General features: G+C 47.2%; 27 non-coding genes across 27 annotated transcripts; all 27 read right to left on the bottom strand.

The window, feature by feature from the left end:
- Window positions 1-281: 281 nt before the first annotated feature.
- TRNAI-AAU (transfer RNA isoleucine (anticodon AAU)) lies at window positions 282-355 on the bottom strand. Its single transcript has one exon. It is a non-coding gene; the product is annotated as a tRNA-Ile (tRNA).
- Window positions 356-1,536: 1,181 nt separating this feature from the next.
- On the bottom strand, window positions 1,537-1,610 carry TRNAI-AAU (transfer RNA isoleucine (anticodon AAU)). Its single transcript has one exon. It is a non-coding gene; the product is annotated as a tRNA-Ile (tRNA).
- A 239-nt stretch (window positions 1,611-1,849) lies between these two features.
- Window positions 1,850-1,921, bottom strand: TRNAD-GUC (transfer RNA aspartic acid (anticodon GUC)). The gene has a single exon. It is a non-coding gene; the product is annotated as a tRNA-Asp (tRNA).
- Window positions 1,922-2,795: 874 nt separating this feature from the next.
- On the bottom strand, window positions 2,796-2,869 carry TRNAI-AAU (transfer RNA isoleucine (anticodon AAU)). Its single transcript has one exon. It is a non-coding gene; the product is annotated as a tRNA-Ile (tRNA).
- A 234-nt stretch (window positions 2,870-3,103) lies between these two features.
- TRNAD-GUC (transfer RNA aspartic acid (anticodon GUC)) lies at window positions 3,104-3,175 on the bottom strand. The gene has a single exon. It is a non-coding gene; the product is annotated as a tRNA-Asp (tRNA).
- Window positions 3,176-4,049: 874 nt separating this feature from the next.
- TRNAI-AAU (transfer RNA isoleucine (anticodon AAU)) lies at window positions 4,050-4,123 on the bottom strand. Its single transcript has one exon. It is a non-coding gene; the product is annotated as a tRNA-Ile (tRNA).
- A 236-nt stretch (window positions 4,124-4,359) lies between these two features.
- On the bottom strand, window positions 4,360-4,431 carry TRNAD-GUC (transfer RNA aspartic acid (anticodon GUC)). Its single transcript has one exon. It is a non-coding gene; the product is annotated as a tRNA-Asp (tRNA).
- Window positions 4,432-5,305: 874 nt separating this feature from the next.
- Window positions 5,306-5,379, bottom strand: TRNAI-AAU (transfer RNA isoleucine (anticodon AAU)). Its single transcript has one exon. It is a non-coding gene; the product is annotated as a tRNA-Ile (tRNA).
- A 236-nt stretch (window positions 5,380-5,615) lies between these two features.
- Window positions 5,616-5,687, bottom strand: TRNAD-GUC (transfer RNA aspartic acid (anticodon GUC)). Its single transcript has one exon. It is a non-coding gene; the product is annotated as a tRNA-Asp (tRNA).
- A 1,179-nt stretch (window positions 5,688-6,866) lies between these two features.
- On the bottom strand, window positions 6,867-6,940 carry TRNAI-AAU (transfer RNA isoleucine (anticodon AAU)). The gene has a single exon. It is a non-coding gene; the product is annotated as a tRNA-Ile (tRNA).
- Window positions 6,941-7,173: 233 nt separating this feature from the next.
- Window positions 7,174-7,245, bottom strand: TRNAD-GUC (transfer RNA aspartic acid (anticodon GUC)). Its single transcript has one exon. It is a non-coding gene; the product is annotated as a tRNA-Asp (tRNA).
- An 890-nt stretch (window positions 7,246-8,135) lies between these two features.
- TRNAI-AAU (transfer RNA isoleucine (anticodon AAU)) lies at window positions 8,136-8,209 on the bottom strand. Its single transcript has one exon. It is a non-coding gene; the product is annotated as a tRNA-Ile (tRNA).
- A 241-nt stretch (window positions 8,210-8,450) lies between these two features.
- Window positions 8,451-8,522, bottom strand: TRNAD-GUC (transfer RNA aspartic acid (anticodon GUC)). The gene has a single exon. It is a non-coding gene; the product is annotated as a tRNA-Asp (tRNA).
- Window positions 8,523-9,396: 874 nt separating this feature from the next.
- Window positions 9,397-9,470, bottom strand: TRNAI-AAU (transfer RNA isoleucine (anticodon AAU)). The gene has a single exon. It is a non-coding gene; the product is annotated as a tRNA-Ile (tRNA).
- Window positions 9,471-9,711: 241 nt separating this feature from the next.
- Window positions 9,712-9,783, bottom strand: TRNAD-GUC (transfer RNA aspartic acid (anticodon GUC)). The gene has a single exon. It is a non-coding gene; the product is annotated as a tRNA-Asp (tRNA).
- An 874-nt stretch (window positions 9,784-10,657) lies between these two features.
- TRNAI-AAU (transfer RNA isoleucine (anticodon AAU)) lies at window positions 10,658-10,731 on the bottom strand. The gene has a single exon. It is a non-coding gene; the product is annotated as a tRNA-Ile (tRNA).
- A 240-nt stretch (window positions 10,732-10,971) lies between these two features.
- On the bottom strand, window positions 10,972-11,043 carry TRNAD-GUC (transfer RNA aspartic acid (anticodon GUC)). Its single transcript has one exon. It is a non-coding gene; the product is annotated as a tRNA-Asp (tRNA).
- Window positions 11,044-11,917: 874 nt separating this feature from the next.
- TRNAI-AAU (transfer RNA isoleucine (anticodon AAU)) lies at window positions 11,918-11,991 on the bottom strand. Its single transcript has one exon. It is a non-coding gene; the product is annotated as a tRNA-Ile (tRNA).
- A 234-nt stretch (window positions 11,992-12,225) lies between these two features.
- On the bottom strand, window positions 12,226-12,297 carry TRNAD-GUC (transfer RNA aspartic acid (anticodon GUC)). The gene has a single exon. It is a non-coding gene; the product is annotated as a tRNA-Asp (tRNA).
- Window positions 12,298-13,171: 874 nt separating this feature from the next.
- Window positions 13,172-13,245, bottom strand: TRNAI-AAU (transfer RNA isoleucine (anticodon AAU)). Its single transcript has one exon. It is a non-coding gene; the product is annotated as a tRNA-Ile (tRNA).
- A 235-nt stretch (window positions 13,246-13,480) lies between these two features.
- TRNAD-GUC (transfer RNA aspartic acid (anticodon GUC)) lies at window positions 13,481-13,552 on the bottom strand. The gene has a single exon. It is a non-coding gene; the product is annotated as a tRNA-Asp (tRNA).
- Window positions 13,553-14,426: 874 nt separating this feature from the next.
- TRNAI-AAU (transfer RNA isoleucine (anticodon AAU)) lies at window positions 14,427-14,500 on the bottom strand. Its single transcript has one exon. It is a non-coding gene; the product is annotated as a tRNA-Ile (tRNA).
- Window positions 14,501-14,734: 234 nt separating this feature from the next.
- On the bottom strand, window positions 14,735-14,806 carry TRNAD-GUC (transfer RNA aspartic acid (anticodon GUC)). Its single transcript has one exon. It is a non-coding gene; the product is annotated as a tRNA-Asp (tRNA).
- An 874-nt stretch (window positions 14,807-15,680) lies between these two features.
- TRNAI-AAU (transfer RNA isoleucine (anticodon AAU)) lies at window positions 15,681-15,754 on the bottom strand. Its single transcript has one exon. It is a non-coding gene; the product is annotated as a tRNA-Ile (tRNA).
- A 236-nt stretch (window positions 15,755-15,990) lies between these two features.
- Window positions 15,991-16,062, bottom strand: TRNAD-GUC (transfer RNA aspartic acid (anticodon GUC)). The gene has a single exon. It is a non-coding gene; the product is annotated as a tRNA-Asp (tRNA).
- An 874-nt stretch (window positions 16,063-16,936) lies between these two features.
- Window positions 16,937-17,010, bottom strand: TRNAI-AAU (transfer RNA isoleucine (anticodon AAU)). The gene has a single exon. It is a non-coding gene; the product is annotated as a tRNA-Ile (tRNA).
- A 240-nt stretch (window positions 17,011-17,250) lies between these two features.
- Window positions 17,251-17,322, bottom strand: TRNAD-GUC (transfer RNA aspartic acid (anticodon GUC)). The gene has a single exon. It is a non-coding gene; the product is annotated as a tRNA-Asp (tRNA).
- Between the last annotated feature and the right edge of the window lie 260 nt (window positions 17,323-17,582).

The following is a 17,582-nucleotide window of genomic DNA, read 5'->3' as shown; positions in this document are numbered from 1 at the left end:
GACATGTCGATGGGGTGTCCTTGAATAGCAAGGACACCGTGTAGTTTATCAACAATGACACAAATGTCAACAGCAAAATCCACACCAACTATAGTTAGTAAATGCCTGCTACAGGCTTCAATTAACACCACAACATAGAGACAACTACTTCTGCAAATCAGTTAGGCACACGATTCGAGACGGTAAACACTGTGAGCAAAATGCGGAATCGGAAGAAACCAGCTTCAGCATCGATCTACCTGGGATGAAACTAGTGAACATGACCTCTAAAAAGCTGCTCCTGGCCCGTACGGGGATCGAACCCGCGACCTTGGCGTTATTAGCACCACGCTCTAACCAACTGAGCTAACCGGCCATGGGTGTGGCATTACGTCCCTGCAGGGAAAAAAATGGAAAGCTGTACGAGCGCGATCCTTTTTTTTTTTTTTTAGGGGGGGGAGGGGATGGATTTAGCACACATGTAGGGACTTTTGGTGGTAGACGCATATGTAACGCGTGACAGTCGAACAATAAAAGATCAAAAGCTCCTGCTTATGAAGATATTGCCGGATCAATCAGGTTCACGTAGCAGTGGCAAGGACATAAGAAACCTCCCCGTCGGGGAATCGAACCCCGGTCTGCCGCGTGACAGGCGGGGATACTCACCACTATACTAACGAGGATTGGCTGCGTCGAAACCTCTGACATCACACTCCGAGAAAGTGCACACGAGGCATGTGAGTGCTCAGAGGATCCACTGTGGGCCCTGCTCATTTTTCCTTTTTTGCACTTTCAGATAAGAGAGGTGAGACTGTGAAGAAAACTGCCATTTTGCCCTCACTGGCCAGAGTCAGTGCTCCTTTGGATGAGAGAAATGGGCCAGCCAGCAGACATCCGAATGATGACAAAGCTGTCTATAGTGTCTGGGAGATTTAGTCAAACTTTTGCTCGGCTGACAACTATGGCCTCATTCACACAGCGGTTTTTTCTAGGCAGCACACTGACCCTAGAAGGATCTAGTGTCCTTAACAAGGGCGAAGAGATAGTAGAAGTGGTTATTAGCCATTTTTACCCTACATACAGGAGCCTCAATACTGAATAGAAGCAGGAAGTAGCGCAAATAAACTTTGACATCCAGGTACCTTTATAGATGATGTTTGCTCTTATTGGAGTCTTTCTCATCCTTTTTGTTTCCATCTGTTCTAGATGCCATGATAACTTTGGACATGCTCTGCTCATCTCTGCAGACAATTCCCTCTTCTCCGCTCTTCTGCAGGACATGTCGATGGGGTGTCCTTGAATAGCAAGGACACCGTGTAGTTTATCAACAATGACACAAATGTCAACAGCAAAATCCACACCAACTATAGTTAGTAAATGCCTGCTACAGGCTTCAATTAACACCACAACATAGAGACAACTACTTCTGCAAATCAGTTAGGCACACGATTCGAGACGGTAAACACTGTGAGCAAAATGCGGAATCGGAAGAAACCAGCTTCAGCATCGATCTACCTGGGATGAAACTAGTGAACATGACCTCTAAAAAGCTGCTCCTGGCCCGTACGGGGATCAAACCCGCGACCTTGGCGTTATTAGCACCACGCTCTAACCAACTGAGCTAACCGGCCATGGGTGTGGCATTACGTCCCTGCCGGGAAAAAAATGGAAAGCTGTACGAGCGCGATCCTTTTTTTTTTTTTTTAGGGGGGGGGGGGGGGGGATGGATTTAGCACACATGTAGGGACTTTTGGTGGTAGACGCATATGTAACGCGTGACAGTCGAACAATAAAAGATCAAAAGCTCCTGCTTATGAAGATATTGCCGGATCAATCAGGTTCACGTAGCAGTGGCAAGGACATAAGAAACCTCCCCGTCGGGGAATCGAACCCCGGTCTCCCGCGTGACAGGCGGGGATACTCACCACTATACTAACGAGGATTGGCTGCGTCGAAACCTCTGACATCACACTCCGAGAAAGTGCACACGAGGCATGTGAGTGCTCAGAGGATCCACTGTGGGCCCTGCTCATTTTTCCTTTTTTGCACTTTCAGATAAGAGAGGTGAGACTGTGAAGAAAACTGCCATTTTGCCCTCACTGGCCAGAGTCAGTGCTCCTTTGGATGAGAGAAATGGGCCAGCCAGCAGACATCCGAATGATGGCAAAGCTGTCTATAGTGTCTGGGAGATTTAGTCAAACTTTTGCTCGGCTGACAACTATGGCCTCATTCACACAGCGGTTTTTTCTAGGCAGCACACTGACCCTAGAAGGATCTAGTGTCCTTAACAAGGGCGAAGAGATAGTAGAAGTGGTTATTAGCCATTTTTACCCTACATACAGGAGCCTCAATACTGAATAGAAGCAGGAAGTAGCGCAAATAAACTTTGACATCCAGGTACCTTTATAGATGATGTTTGCTCTTATTGGAGTCTTTCTCATCCTTTTTGTTTCCATCTGTTCTAGATGCCATGATAACTTTGGACATGCTCTGCTCATCTCTGCAGACAATTCCCTCTTCTCCGCTCTTCTGCAGGACATGTCGATGGGGTGTCCTTGAATAGCAAGGACACCGTGTAGTTTATCAACAATGACACAAATGTCAACAGCAAAATCCACACCAACTATAGTTAGTAAATGCCTGCTACAGGCTTCAATTAACACCACAACATAGAGACAACTACTTCTGCAAATCAGTTAGGCACACGATTCGAGACGGTAAACACTGTGAGCAAAATGCAGAATCGGAAGAAACCAGCTTCAGCATCGATCTACCTGGGATGAAACTAGTGAACATGACCTCTAAAAAGCTGCTCCTGGCACGTACGGGGATCGAACCCGCGACCTTGGCGTTATTAGCACCACGCTCTAACCAACTGAGCTAACCGGCCATGGGTGTGGCATTACGTCCCTGCAGGGAAAAAAATGGAAAGCTGTACGAGCGCGATCCTTTTTTTTTTTTTTTAGGGGGGGGGGGGATGGATTTAGCACACATGTAGGGACTTTTGGTGGTAGACGCATATGTAACGCGTGACAGTCGAACAATAAAAGATCAAAAGCTCCTGCTTATGAAGATATTGCCGGATCAATCAGGTTCACGTAGCAGTGGCAAGGACATAAGAAACCTCCCCGTCGGGGAATCGAACCCCGGTCTCCCGCGTGACAAGCGGGAATACTCACCACTATACTAACGAGGATTGGCTGCGTCGAAACCTCTGACATCACACTCCGAGAAAGTGCACACGAGGCATGTGAGTGCTCAGAGGATCCACTGTGGGCCCTGCTCATTTTTCCTTTTTTGCACTTTCAGATAAGAGAGGTGAGACTGTGAAGAAAACTGCCATTTTGCCCTCACTGGCCAGAGTCAGTGCTCCTTTGGATGAGAGAAATGGGCCAGCCAGCAGACATCCGAATGATGGCAAAGCTGTCTATAGTGTCTGGGAGATTTAGTCAAACTTTTGCTCGGCTGACAACTATGGCCTCATTCACACAGCGGTTTTTTCTAGGCAGCACACTGACCCTAGAAGGATCTAGTGTCCTTAACAAGGGCGAAGAGATAGTAGAAGTGGTTATTAGCCATTTTTACCCTACATACAGGAGCCTCAATACTGAATAGAAGCAGGAAGTAGCGCAAATAAACTTTGACATCCAGGTACCTTTATAGATGATGTTTGCTCTTATTGGAGTCTTTCTCATCCTTTTTGTTTCCATCTGTTCTAGATGCCATGATAACTTTGGACATGCTCTGCTCATCTCTGCAGACAATTCCCTCTTCTCCGCTCTTCTGCAGGACATGTCGATGGGGTGTCCTTGAATAGCAAGGACACCGTGTAGTTTATCAACAATGACACAAATGTCAACAGCAAAATCCACACCAACTATAGTTAGTAAATGCCTGCTACAGGCTTCAATTAACACCACAACATAGAGACAACTACTTCTGCAAATCAGTTAGGCACACGATTCGAGACGGTAAACACTGTGAGCAAAATGCGGAATCGGAAGAAACCAGCTTCAGCATCGATCTACCTGGGATGAAACTAGTGAACATGACCTCTAAAAAGCTGCTCCTGGCCCGTACGGGGATCGAACCCGCGACCTTGGCGTTATTAGCACCACGCTCTAACCAACTGAGCTAACCGGCCATGGGTGTGGCATTACGTCCCTGCCGGGAAAAAAATGGAAAGCTGTACGAGCGCGATCCTTTTGTTTTTTTTTTTAGGGGGGGGGGGGAATGGATTTAGCACACATGTAGGGACTTTTGGTGGTAGACGCATATGTAACGCGTGACAGTCGAACAATAAAAGATCAAAAGCTCCTGCTTATGAAGATATTGCCGGATCAATCAGGTTCACGTAGCAGTGGCAAGAACATAAGAAACCTCCCCGTCGGGGAATCGAACCCCGGTCTCCCGCGTGACAGGCGGGGATACTCACCACTATACTAACGAGGATTGGCTGCGTCGAAACCTCTGACATCACACTCCGAGAAAGTGCACACGAGGCATGTGAGTGCTCAGAGGATCCACTGTGGGCCCTGCTCATTTTTCCTTTTTTGCACTTTCAGATAAGAGAGGTGAGACTGTGAAGAAAACTGCCATTTTGCCCTCACTGGCCAGAGTCAGTGCTCCTTTGGATGAGAGAAATGGGCCAGCCAGCAGACATCCGAATGATGGCAAAGCTGTCTATAGTGTCTGGGAGATTTAGTCAAACTTTTGCTCGGCTGACAACTATGGCCTCATTCACACAGCGGTTTTTTCTAGGCAGCACACTGACCCTAGAAGGATCTAGTGTCCTTAACAAGGGCGAAGAGATAGTAGAAGTGGTTATTAGCCATTTTTACCCTACATACAGGAGCCTCAATACTGAATAGAAGCAGGAAGTAGCGCAAATAAACTTTGACATCCAGGTACCTTTATAGATGATGTTTGCTCTTATTGGAGTCTTTCTCATCCTTTTTGTTTCCATCTGTTCTAGATGCCATGATAACTTTGGACATGCTCTGCTCATCTCTGCAGACAATTCCCTCTTCTCCGCTCTTCTGCAGGACATGTCGATGGGGTGTCCTTGAATAGCAAGGACACCGTGTAGTTTATCAACAATGACACAAATGTCAACAGCAAAATCCACACCAACTATAGTTAGTAAATGCCTGCTACAGGCTTCAATTAACACCACAACATAGAGACAACTACTTCTGCAAATCAGTTAGGCACACGATTCGAGACGGTAAACACTGTGAGCAAAATGCGGAATCGGAAGAAACCAGCTTCAGCATCGATCTACCTGGGATGAAACTAGTGAACATGACCTCTAAAAAGCTGCTCCTGGCCCGTACGGGGATCGAACCCGCGACCTTGGCGTTATTAGCACCACGCTCTAACCAACTGAGCTAACCGGCCATGGGTGTGGCATTACGTCCCTGCCGGGAAAAAAATGGAAAGCTGTACGAGCGCGATCCTTTTTTTTTTTTTTTAGGGGGGGGGGGGGGATGGATTTAGCACACATGTAGGGACTTTTGGTGGTAGACGCATATGTAACGCGTGACAGTCGAACAATAAAAGATCAAAAGCTCCCGCTTATGAAGATATTGCCGGATCAATCAGGTTCACGTAGCAGTGGCAAGAACATAAGAAACCTCCCCGTCGGGGAATCGAACCCCGGTCTCCCGCGTGACAGGCGGGGATACTCACCACTATACTAACGAGGATTGGCTGCGTCGAAACCTCTGACATCACACTCCGAGAAAGTGCACACGAGGCATGTGAGTGCTCAGAGGATCCACTGTGGGCCCTGCTCATTTTTCCTTTTTTGCACTTTCAGATAAGAGAGGTGAGACTGTGAAGAAAACTGCCATTTTGCCCTCACTGGCCAGAGTCAGTGCTCCTTTGGATGAGAGAAATGGGCCAGCCAGCAGACATCCGAATGATGGCAAAGCTGTCTATAGTGTCTGGGAGATTTAGTCAAACTTTTGCTCGGCTGACAACTATGGCCTCATTCACACAGCGGTTTTTTCTAGGCAGCACACTGACCCTAGAAGGATCTAGTGTCCTTAACAAGGGCGAAGAGATAGTAGAAGTGGTTATTAGCCATTTTTACCCTACATACAGGAGCCTCAATACTGAATAGAAGCAGGAAGTAGCGCAAATAAACTTTGACATCCAGGTACCTTTATAGATGATGTTTGCTCTTATTGGAGTCTTTCTCATCCTTTTTGTTTCCATCTGTTCTAGATGCCATGATAACTTTGGACATGCTCTGCTCATCTCTGCAGACAATTCCCTCTTCTCCGCTCTTCTGCAGGACATGTCGATGGGGTGTCCTTGAATAGCAAGGACACCGTGTAGTTTATCAACAATGACACAAATGTCAACAGCAAAATCCACACCAACTATAGTTAGTAAATGCCTGCTACAGGCTTCAATTAACACCACAACATAGAGACAACTACTTCTGCAAATCAGTTAGGCACACGATTCGAGACGGTAAACTCTGACATCACACTCCGAGAAAGTGCACACGAGGCATGTGAGTGCTCAGAGGATCCACTGTGGGCCCTGCTCATTTTTCCTTTTTTGCACTTTCAGATAAGAGAGGTGAGACTGTGAAGAAAACTGCCATTTTGCCCTCACTGGCCAGAGTCAGTGCTCCTTTGGATGAGAGAAATGGGCCAGCCAGCAGACATCCGAATGATTACTATAGTTAGTAAATGCCTGCTACAGGCTTCAATTAACACCACAACATAGAGACAACTACTTCTGCAAATCAGTTAGGCACACGATTCGAGACGGTAAACACTGTGAGCAAAATGCGGAATCGGAAGAAACCAGCTTCAGCATCGATCTACCTGGGATGAAACTAGTGAACATGACCTCTAAAAAGCTGCTCCTGGCCCGTACGGGGATCGAACCCGCGACCTTGGCGTTATTAGCACCACGCTCTAACCAACTGAGCTAACCGGCCATGGGTGTGGCATTACGTCCCTGCCGGGAAAAAAATGGAAAGCTGTACGAGCGCGATCCTTTTTTTTTTTTTTTAGGGGGGGGGGGATGGATTTAGCACACATGTAGGGACTTTTGGTGGTAGACGCATATGTAACGCGTGACAGTCGAACAATAAAAGATCAAAAGCTCCTGCTCATGAAGATATTGCCGGATCAATCAGGTTCACGTAGCAGTGGCAAGAACATAAGAAACCTCCCCGTCGGGGAATCGAACCCCGGTCTCCCGCGTGACAGGCGGGGATACTCACCACTATACTAACGAGGATTGGCTGCGTCGAAACCTCTGACATCACACTCCGAGAAAGTGCACACGAGGCATGTGAGTGCTCAGAGGATCCACTGTGGGCCCTGCTCATTTTTCCTTTTTTGCACTTTCAGATAAGAGAGGTGAGACTGTGAAGAAAACTGCCATTTTGCCCTCACTGGCCAGAGTCAGTGCTCCTTTGGATGAGAGAAATGGGCCAGCCAGCAGACATCCGAATGATGGCAAAGCTGTCTATAGTGTCTGGGAGATTTAGTCAAACTTTTGCTCGGCTGACAACTATGGCCTCATTCACACAGCGGTTTTTTCTAGGCAGCACACTGACCCTAGAAGGATCTAGTGTCCTTAACAAGGGCGAAGAGATAGTAGAAGTGGTTATTAGCCATTTTTACCCTACATACAGGAGCCTCAATACTGAATAGAAGCAGGAAGTAGCGCAAATAAACTTTGACATCCAGGTACCTTTATAGATGATGTTTGCTCTTATTGGAGTCTTTCTCATCCTTTTTGTTTCCATCTGTTCTAGATGCCATGATAACTTTGGACATGCTCTGCTCATCTCTGCAGACAATTCCCTCTTCTCCGCTCTTCTGCAGGACATGTCGATGGGGTGACATGTCGATGGGGTGTCCTTGAATAGCAAGGACACCGTGTAGTTTATCAACAATGACACAAATGTCAACAGCAAAATCCACACCAACTATAGTTAGTAAATGCCTGCTACAGGCTTCAATTAACACCACAACATAGAGACAACTACTTCTGCAAATCAGTTAGGCACACGATTCGAGACGGTAAACACTGTGAGCAAAATGCGGAATCGGAAGAAACCAGCTTCAGCATCGATCTACCTGGGATGAAACTAGTGAACATGACCTCTAAAAAGCTGCTCCTGGCCCGTACGGGGATCGAACCCGCGACCTTGGCGTTATTAGCACCACGCTCTAACCAACTGAGCTAACCGGCCATGGGTGTGGCATTACGTCCCTGCCGGGAAAAAAATGGAAAGCTGTACGAGCGCGATCCTTTTTTTTTTTTTTTAGGGGGGGGGGGGGGGGGGGATGGATTTAGCACACATGTAGGGACTTTTGGTGGTAGACGCATATGTAACGCGTGACAGTCGAACAATAAAAGATCAAAAGCTCCTGCTTATGAAGATATTGCCGGATCAATCAGGTTCACGTAGCAGTGGCAAGAACATAAGAAACCTCCCCGTCGGGGAATCGAACCCCGGTCTCCCGCGTGACAGGCGGGGATACTCACCACTATACTAACGAGGATTGGCTGCGTCGAAACCTCTGACATCACACTCCGAGAAAGTGCACACGAGGCATGTGAGTGCTCAGAGGATCCACTGTGGGCCCTGCTCATTTTTCCTTTTTTGCACTTTCAGATAAGAGAGGTGAGACTGTGAAGAAAACTGCCATTTTGCCCTCACTGGCCAGAGTCAGTGCTCCTTTGGATGAGAGAAATGGGCCAGCCAGCAGACATCCGAATGATGGCAAAGCTGTCTATAGTGTCTGGGAGATTTAGTCAAACTTTTGCTCGGCTGACAACTATGGCCTCATTCACACAGCGGTTTTTTCTAGGCAGCACACTGACCCTAGAAGGATCTAGTGTCCTTAACAAGGGCGAAGAGATAGTAGAAGTGGTTATTAGCCATTTTTACCCTACATACAGGAGCCTCAATACTGAATAGAAGCAGGAAGTAGCGCAAATAAACTTTGACATCCAGGTACCTTTATAGATGATGTTTGCTCTTATTGGAGTCTTTCTCATCCTTTTTGTTTCCATCTGTTCTAGATGCCATGATAACTTTGGACATGCTCTGCTCATCTCTGCAGACAATTCCCTCTTCTCCGCTCTTCTGCAGGACATGTCGATGGGGTGTCCTTGAATAGCAAGGACACCGTGTAGTTTATCAACAATGACACAAATGTCAACAGCAAAATCCACACCAACTATAGTTAGTAAATGCCTGCTACAGGCTTCAATTAACACCACAACATAGAGACAACTACTTCTGCAAATCAGTTAGGCACACGATTCGAGACGGTAAACACTGTGAGCAAAATGCGGAATCGGAAGAAACCAGCTTCAGCATCGATCTACCTGGGATGAAACTAGTGAACGTGACCTCTAAAAAGCTGCTCCTGGCCCGTACGGGGATCGAACCCGCGACCTTGGCGTTATTAGCACCACGCTCTAACCAACTGAGCTAACCGGCCATGGGTGTGGCATTACGTCCCTGCCGGGAAAAAAATGGAAAGCTGTACGAGCGCGATCCTTTTTTTTTTTTTTTTTAGGGGGGGGGGGGGGGGGATGGATTTAGCACACATGTAGGGACTTTTGGTGGTAGACGCATATGTAACGCGTGACAGTCGAACAATAAAAGATCAAAAGCTCCTGCTTATGAAGATATTGCCGGATCAATCAGGTTCACGTAGCAGTGGCAAGAACATAAGAAACCTCCCCGTCGGGGAATCGAACCCCGGTCTCCCGCGTGACAGGCGGGGATACTCACCACTATACTAACGAGGATTGGCTGCGTCGAAACCTCTGACATCACACTCCGAGAAAGTGCACACGAGGCATGTGAGTGCTCAGAGGATCCACTGTGGGCCCTGCTCATTTTTCCTTTTTTGCACTTTCAGATAAGAGAGGTGAGACTGTGAAGAAAACTGCCATTTTGCCCTCACTGGCCAGAGTCAGTGCTCCTTTGGATGAGAGAAATGGGCCAGCCAGCAGACATCCGAATGATGGCAAAGCTGTCTATAGTGTCTGGGAGATTTAGTCAAACTTTTGCTCGGCTGACAACTATGGCCTCATTCACACAGCGGTTTTTTCTAGGCAGCACACTGACCCTAGAAGGATCTAGTGTCCTTAACAAGGGCGAAGAGATAGTAGAAGTGGTTATTAGCCATTTTTACCCTACATACAGGAGCCTCAATACTGAATAGAAGCAGGAAGTAGCGCAAATAAACTTTGACATCCAGGTACCTTTATAGATGATGTTTGCTCTTATTGGAGTCTTTCTCATCCTTTTTGTTTCCATCTGTTCTAGATGCCATGATAACTTTGGACATGCTCTGCTCATCTCTGCAGACAATTCCCTCTTCTCCGCTCTTCTGCAGGACATGTCGATGGGGTGTCCTTGAATAGCAAGGACACCGTGTAGTTTATCAACAATGACACAAATGTCAACAGCAAAATCCACACCAACTATAGTTAGTAAATGCCTGCTACAGGATTCAATTAACACCACAACATAGAGACAACTACTTCTGCAAATCAGTTAGGCACACGATTCGAGACGGTAAACACTGTGAGCAAAATGCGGAATCGGAAGAAACCAGCTTCAGCATCGATCTACCTGGGATGAAACTAGTGAACATGACCTCTAAAAAGCTGCTCCTGGCCCGTACGGGGATCGAACCCGCGACCTTGGCGTTATTAGCACCACGCTCTAACCAACTGAGCTAACCGGCCATGGGTGTGGCATTACGTCCCTGCCGGGAAAAAAATGGAAAGCTGTACGAGCGCGATCCTTTTTTTTTTTTTTTTAGGGGGGGGGGGGGGGGGATGGATTTAGCACACATGTAGGGACTTTTGGTGGTAGACGCATATGTAACGCGTGACAGTCGAACAATAAAAGATCAAAAGCTCCTGCTTATGAAGATATTGCCGGATCAATCAGGTTCACGTAGCAGTGGCAAGAACATAAGAAACCTCCCCGTCGGGGAATCGAACCCCGGTCTCCCGCGTGACAGGCGGGGATACTCACCACTATACTAACGAGGATTGGCTGCGTCGAAACCTCTGACATCACACTCCGAGAAAGTGCACACGAGGCATGTGAGTGCTCAGAGGATCCACTGTGGGCCCTGCTCATTTTTCCTTTTTTGCACTTTCAGATAAGAGAGGTGAGACTGTGAAGAAAACTGCCATTTTGCCCTCACTGGCCAGAGTCAGTGCTCCTTTGGATGAGAGAAATGGGCCAGCCAGCAGACATCCGAATGATGGCAAAGCTGTCTATAGTGTCTGGGAGATTTAGTCAAACTTTTGCTCGGCTGACAACTATGGCCTCATTCACACAGCGGTTTTTTCTAGGCAGCACACTGACCCTAGAAGGATCTAGTGTCCTTAACAAGGGCGAAGAGATAGTAGAAGTGGTTATTAGCCATTTTTACCCTACATACAGGAGCCTCAATACTGAATAGAAGCAGGAAGTAGCGCAAATAAACTTTGACATCCAGGTACCTTTATAGATGATGTTTGCTCTTATTGGAGTCTTTCTCATCCTTTTTGTTTCCATCTGTTCTAGATGCCATGATAACTTTGGACATGCTCTGCTCATCTCTGCAGACAATTCCCTCTTCTCCGCTCTTCTGCAGGACATGTCGATGGGGTGTCCTTGAATAGCAAGGACACCGTGTAGTTTATCAACAATGACACAAATGTCAACAGCAAAATCCACACCAACTATAGTTAGTAAATGCCTGCTACAGGCTTCAATTAACACCACAACATAGAGACAACTACTTCTGCAAATCAGTTAGGCACACGATTCGAGACGGTAAACACTGTGAGCAAAATGCGGAATCGGAAGAAACCAGCTTCAGCATCGATCTACCTGGGATGAAACTAGTGAACATGACCTCTAAAAAGCTGCTCCTGGCCCGTACGGGGATCGAACCCGCGACCTTGGCGTTATTAGCACCACGCTCTAACCAACTGAGCTAACCGGCCATGGGTGTGGCATTACGTCCCTGCCGGGAAAAAAATGGAAAGCTGTACGAGCGCGATCCTTTTTTTTTTTTTTTTAGGGGGGGGGGGATGGATTTAGCACACATGTAGGGACTTTTGGTGGTAGACGCATATGTAACGCGTGACAGTCGAACAATAAAAGATCAAAAGCTCCTGCTTATGAAGATATTGCCGGATCAATCAGGTTCACGTAGCAGTGGCAAGAACATAAGAAACCTCCCCGTCGGGGAATCGAACCCCGGTCTCCCGCGTGACAGGCGGGGATACTCACCACTATACTAACGAGGATTGGCTGCGTCGAAACCTCTGACATCACACTCCGAGAAAGTGCACACGAGGCATGTGAGTGCTCAGAGGATCCACTGTGGGCCCTGCTCATTTTTCCTTTTTTGCACTTTCAGATAAGAGAGGTGAGACTGTGAAGAAAACTGCCATTTTGCCCTCACTGGCCAGAGTCAGTGCTCCTTTGGATGAGAGAAATGGGCCAGCCAGCAGACATCCGAATGATGGCAAAGCTGTCTATAGTGTCTGGGAGATTTAGTCAAACTTTTGCTCGGCTGACAACTATGGCCTCATTCACACAGCGGTTTTTTCTAGGCAGCACACTGACCCTAGAAGGATCTAGTGTCCTTAACAAGGGCGAAGAGATAGTAGAAGTGGTTATTAGCCATTTTTACCCTACATACAGGAGCCTCAATACTGAATAGAAGCAGGAAGTAGCGCAAATAAACTTTGACATCCAGGTACCTTTATAGATGATGTTTGCTCTTATTGGAGTCTTTCTCATCCTTTTTGTTTCCATCTGTTCTAGATGCCATGATAACTTTGGACATGCTCTGCTCATCTCTGCAGACAATTCCCTCTTCTCCGCTCTTCTGCAGGACATGTCGATGGGGTGTCCTTGAATAGCAAGGACACCGTGTAGTTTATCAACAATGACACAAATGTCAACAGCAAAATCCACACCAACTATAGTTAGTAAATGCCTGCTACAGGCTTCAATCAACACCACAACATAGAGACAACTACTTCTGCAAATCAGTTAGGCACACGATTCGAGACGGTAAACACTGTGAGCAAAATGCGGAATCGGAAGAAACCAGCTTCAGCATCGATCTACCTGGGATGAAACTAGTGAACATGACCTCTAAAAAGCTGCTCCTGGCCCGTACGGGGATCGAACCCGCGACCTTGGCGTTATTAGCACCACGCTCTAACCAACTGAGCTAACCGGCCATGGGTGTGGCATTACGTCCCTGCCGGGAAAAAAATGGAAAGCTGTACGAGCGCGATCCTTTTTTTTTTTTTTTAGGGGGGGGGGGGGATGGATTTAGCACACATGTAGGGACTTTTGGTGGTAGACGCATATGTAACGCGTGACAGTCGAACAATAAAAGATCAAAAGCTCCTGCTTATGAAGATATTGCCGGATCAATCAGGTTCACGTAGCAGTGGCAAGAACATAAGAAACCTCCCCGTCGGGGAATCGAACCCCGGTCTCCCGCGTGACAGGCGGGGATACTCACCACTATACTAACGAGGATTGGCTGCATCGAAACCTCTGACATCACACTCCGAGAAAGTGCACACGAGGCATGTGAGTGCTCAGAGGATCCACTGTGGGCCCTGCTCATTTTTCCTTTTTTGCACTTTCAGATAAGAGAGGTGAGACTGTGAAGAAAACTGCCATTTTGCCCTCACTGGCCAGAGTCAGTGCTCCTTTGGATGAGAGAAATGGGCCAGCCAGCAGACATCCGAATGATGGCAAAGCTGTCTATAGTGTCTGGGAGATTTAGTCAAACTTTTGCTCGGCTGACAACTATGGCCTCATTCACACAGCGGTTTTTTCTAGGCAGCACACTGACCCTAGAAGGATCTAGTGTCCTTAACAAGGGCGAAGAGATAGTAGAAGTGGTTATTAGCCATTTTTACCCTACATACAGGAGCCTCAATACTGAATAGAAGCAGGAAGTAGCGCAAATAAACTTTGACATCCAGGTACCTTTATAGATGATGTTTGCTCTTATTGGAGTCTTTCTCATCCTTTTTGTTTCCATCTGTTCTAGATGCCATGATAACTTTGGACATGCTCTGCTCATCTCTGCAGACAATTCCCTCTTCTCCGCTCTTCTGCAGGACATGTCGATGGGGTGTCCTTGAATAGCAAGGACACCGTGTAGTTTATCAACAATGACACAAATGTCAACAGCAAAATCCACACCAACTATAGTTAGTAAATGCCTGCTACAGGCTTCAATTAACACCACAACATAGAGACAACTACTTCTGCAAATCAGTTAGGCACACGATTCGAGACGGTAAACACTGTGAGCAAAATGCGGAATCGGAAGAAACCAGCTTCAGCATCGATCTACCTGGGATGAAACTAGTGAACATGACCTCTAAAAAGCTGCTCCTGGCCCGTACGGGGATCGAACCCGCGACCTTGGCGTTATTAGCACCACGCTCTAACCAACTGAGCTAACCGGCCATGGGTGTGGCAATACGTCCCTGCCGGGAAAAAAATGGAAAGCTGTACGAGCGCGATCCTTTTTTTTTTTTTTTTAGGGGGGGGGGGATGGATTTAGCACACATGTAGGGACTTTTGGTGGTAGACGCATATGTAACGCGTGACAGTCGAACAATAAAAGATCAAAAGCTCCTGCTTATGAAGATATTGCCGGATCAATCAGGTTCACGTAGCAGTGGCAAGAACATAAGAAACCTCCCCGTCGGGGAATCGAACCCCGGTCTCCCGCGTGACAGGCGGGGATACTCACCACTATACTAACGAGGATTGGCTGCGTCGAAACCTCTGACATCACACTCCGAGAAAGTGCACACGAGGCATGTGAGTGCTCAGAGGATCCACTGTGGGCCCTGCTCATTTTTCCTTTTTTGCACTTTCAGATAAGAGAGGTGAGACTGTGAAGAAAACTGCCATTTTGCCCTCACTGGCCAGAGTCAGTGCTCCTTTGGATGAGAGAAATGGGCCAGCCAGCAGACATCCGAATGATGGCAAAGCTGTCTATAGTGTCTGGGAGATTTAGTCAAACTTTTGCTCGGCTGACAACTATGGCCTCATTCACACAGCGGTTTTTTCTAGGCAGCACACTGACCCTAGAAGGATCTAGTGTCCTTAACAAGGGCGAAGAGATAGTAGAAGTGGTTATTAGCCATTTTTACCCTACATACAGGAGCCTCAATACTGAATAGAAGCAGGAAGTAGCGCAAATAAACTTTGACATCCAGGTACCTTTATAGATGATGTTTGCTCTTATTGGAGTCTTTCTCATCCTTTTTGTTTCCATCTGTTCTAGATGCCATGATAACTTTGGACATGCTCTGCTCATCTCTGCAGACAATTCCCTCTTCTCCGCTCTTCTGCAGGACATGTCGATGGGGTGTCCTTGAATAGCAAGGACACCGTGTAGTTTATCAACAATGACACAAATGTCAACAGCAAAATCCACACCAACTATAGTTAGTAAATGCCTGCTACAGGCTTCAATTAACACCACAACATAGAGACAACTACTTCTGCAAATCAGTTAGGCACACGATTCGAGACGGTAAACACTGTGAGCAAAATGCGGAATCGGAAGAAACCAGCTTCAGCATCGATCTACCTGGGATGAAACTAGTGAACATGACCTCTAAAAAGCTGCTCCCGGCCCGTACGGGGATCGAACCCGCGACCTTGGCGTTATTAGCACCACGCTCTAACCAACTGAGCTAACCGGCCATGGGTGTGGCATTACGTCCCTGCCGGGAAAAAAATGGAAAGCTGTACGAGCGCGATCCTTTTTTTTTTTTTTTAGGGGGGGGGGGGGGATGGATTTAGCACACATGTAGGGACTTTTGGTGGTAGACGCATATGTAACGCGTGACAGTCGAACAATAAAAGATCAAAAGCTCCTGCTTATGAAGATATTGCCGGATCAATCAGGTTCACGTAGCAGTGGCAAGAACATAAGAAACCTCCCCGTCGGGGAATCGAACCCCGGTCTCCCGCGTGACAGGCGGGGATACTCACCACTATACTAACGAGGATTGGCTGCGTCGAAACCTCTGACATCACACTCCGAGAAAGTGCACACGAGGCATGTGAGTGCTCAGAGGATCCACTGTGGGCCCTGCTCATTTTTCCTTTTTTGCACTTTCAGATAAGAGAGGTGAGACTGTGAAGAAAACTGCCATTTTGCCCTCACTGGCCAGAGTCAGTGCTCCTTTGGATGAGAGAAATGGGCCAGCCAGCAGACATCCGAATGATGGCAAAGCTGTCTATAGTGTCTGGGAGATTTAGTCAAACTTTTGCTCGGCTGACAACTATGGCCTCATTCACACAGCGGTTTTTTCTAGGCAGCACACTGACCCTAGAAGGATCTAGTGTCCTTAACAAGGGCGAAGAGATAGTAGAAGTGGTTATTAGCCATTTTTACCCTACATACAGGAGCCTCAATACTGAATAGAAGCAGGAAGTAGCGCAAATAAACTTTGACATCCAGGTACCTTTATAGATGATGTTTGCTCTTATTGGAGTCTTTCTCATCCTTTTTGTTTCCATCTGTTCTAGATGCCATGATAACTTTGGACATGTTCTGCTCATCTCTGCAGACAATTCCCTCTTCTCCGCTCTTCTGCAGGACATGTCGATGGGGTGTCCTTGAATAGCAAGGACACCGTGTAGTTTATCAACAATGACACAAATGTCAACAGCAAAATCCACACCAACTATAGTTAGTAAATGCCTGCTACAGGCTTCAATTAACACCACAACATAGAGACAACTACTTCTGCAAATCAGTTAGGCACACGATTCGAGACGGTAAACACTGTGAGCAAAATGCGGAATCGGAAGAAACCAGCTTCAGCATCGATCTACCTGGGATGAAACTAGTGAACATGACCTCTAAAAAGCTGCTCCTGGCCCGTACGGGGATCGAACCCGCGACCTTGGCGTTATTAGCACCACGCTCTAACCAACTGAGCTAACCGGCCATGGGTGTGGCATTACGTCCCTGCCGGGAAAAAAATGGAAAGCTGTACGAGCGCGATCCTTTTTTTTTTTTTTTAGGGGGGGGGGGGGGGGGGATGGATTTAGCACACATGTAGGGACTTTTGGTGGTAGACGCATATGTAACGCGTGACAGTCGAACAATAAAAGATCAAAAGCTCCTGCTTATGAAGATATTGCCGGATCAATCAGGTTCACGTAGCAGTGGCAAGAACATAAGAAACCTCCCCGTCGGGGAATCGAACCCCGGTCTCCCGCGTGACAGGCGGGGATACTCACCACTATACTAACGAGGATTGGCTGCGTCGAAACCTCTGACATCACACTCCGAGAAAGTGCACACGAGGCATGTGAGTGCTCAGAGGATCCACTGTGGGCCCTGCTCATTTTTCCTTTTTTGCACTTTCAGATAAGAGAGGTGAGACTGTGAAGAAAACTGCCATTTTGCCCTCACTGGCCAGAGTCAGTGCTCCTTTGGATGAGAGAAATGGGCCAGCCAGCAGACATCCGAATGATGGCAAAGCTGTCTATAGTGTCTGGGAGATTTAGTCAAACT

This window comes from Dendrobates tinctorius, unplaced genomic scaffold, assembly GCF_039654945.1.
Source record: "Dendrobates tinctorius isolate UK_male_01 unplaced genomic scaffold, ASM3965494v1 ptg000062l, whole genome shotgun sequence".
NCBI classification, from domain to species: domain Eukaryota; kingdom Metazoa; phylum Chordata; class Amphibia; order Anura; family Dendrobatidae; genus Dendrobates; species Dendrobates tinctorius.
Note: the sequence above shows the minus strand (reverse complement) of the source record. Positions and strands in the feature narration are given on the sequence as shown.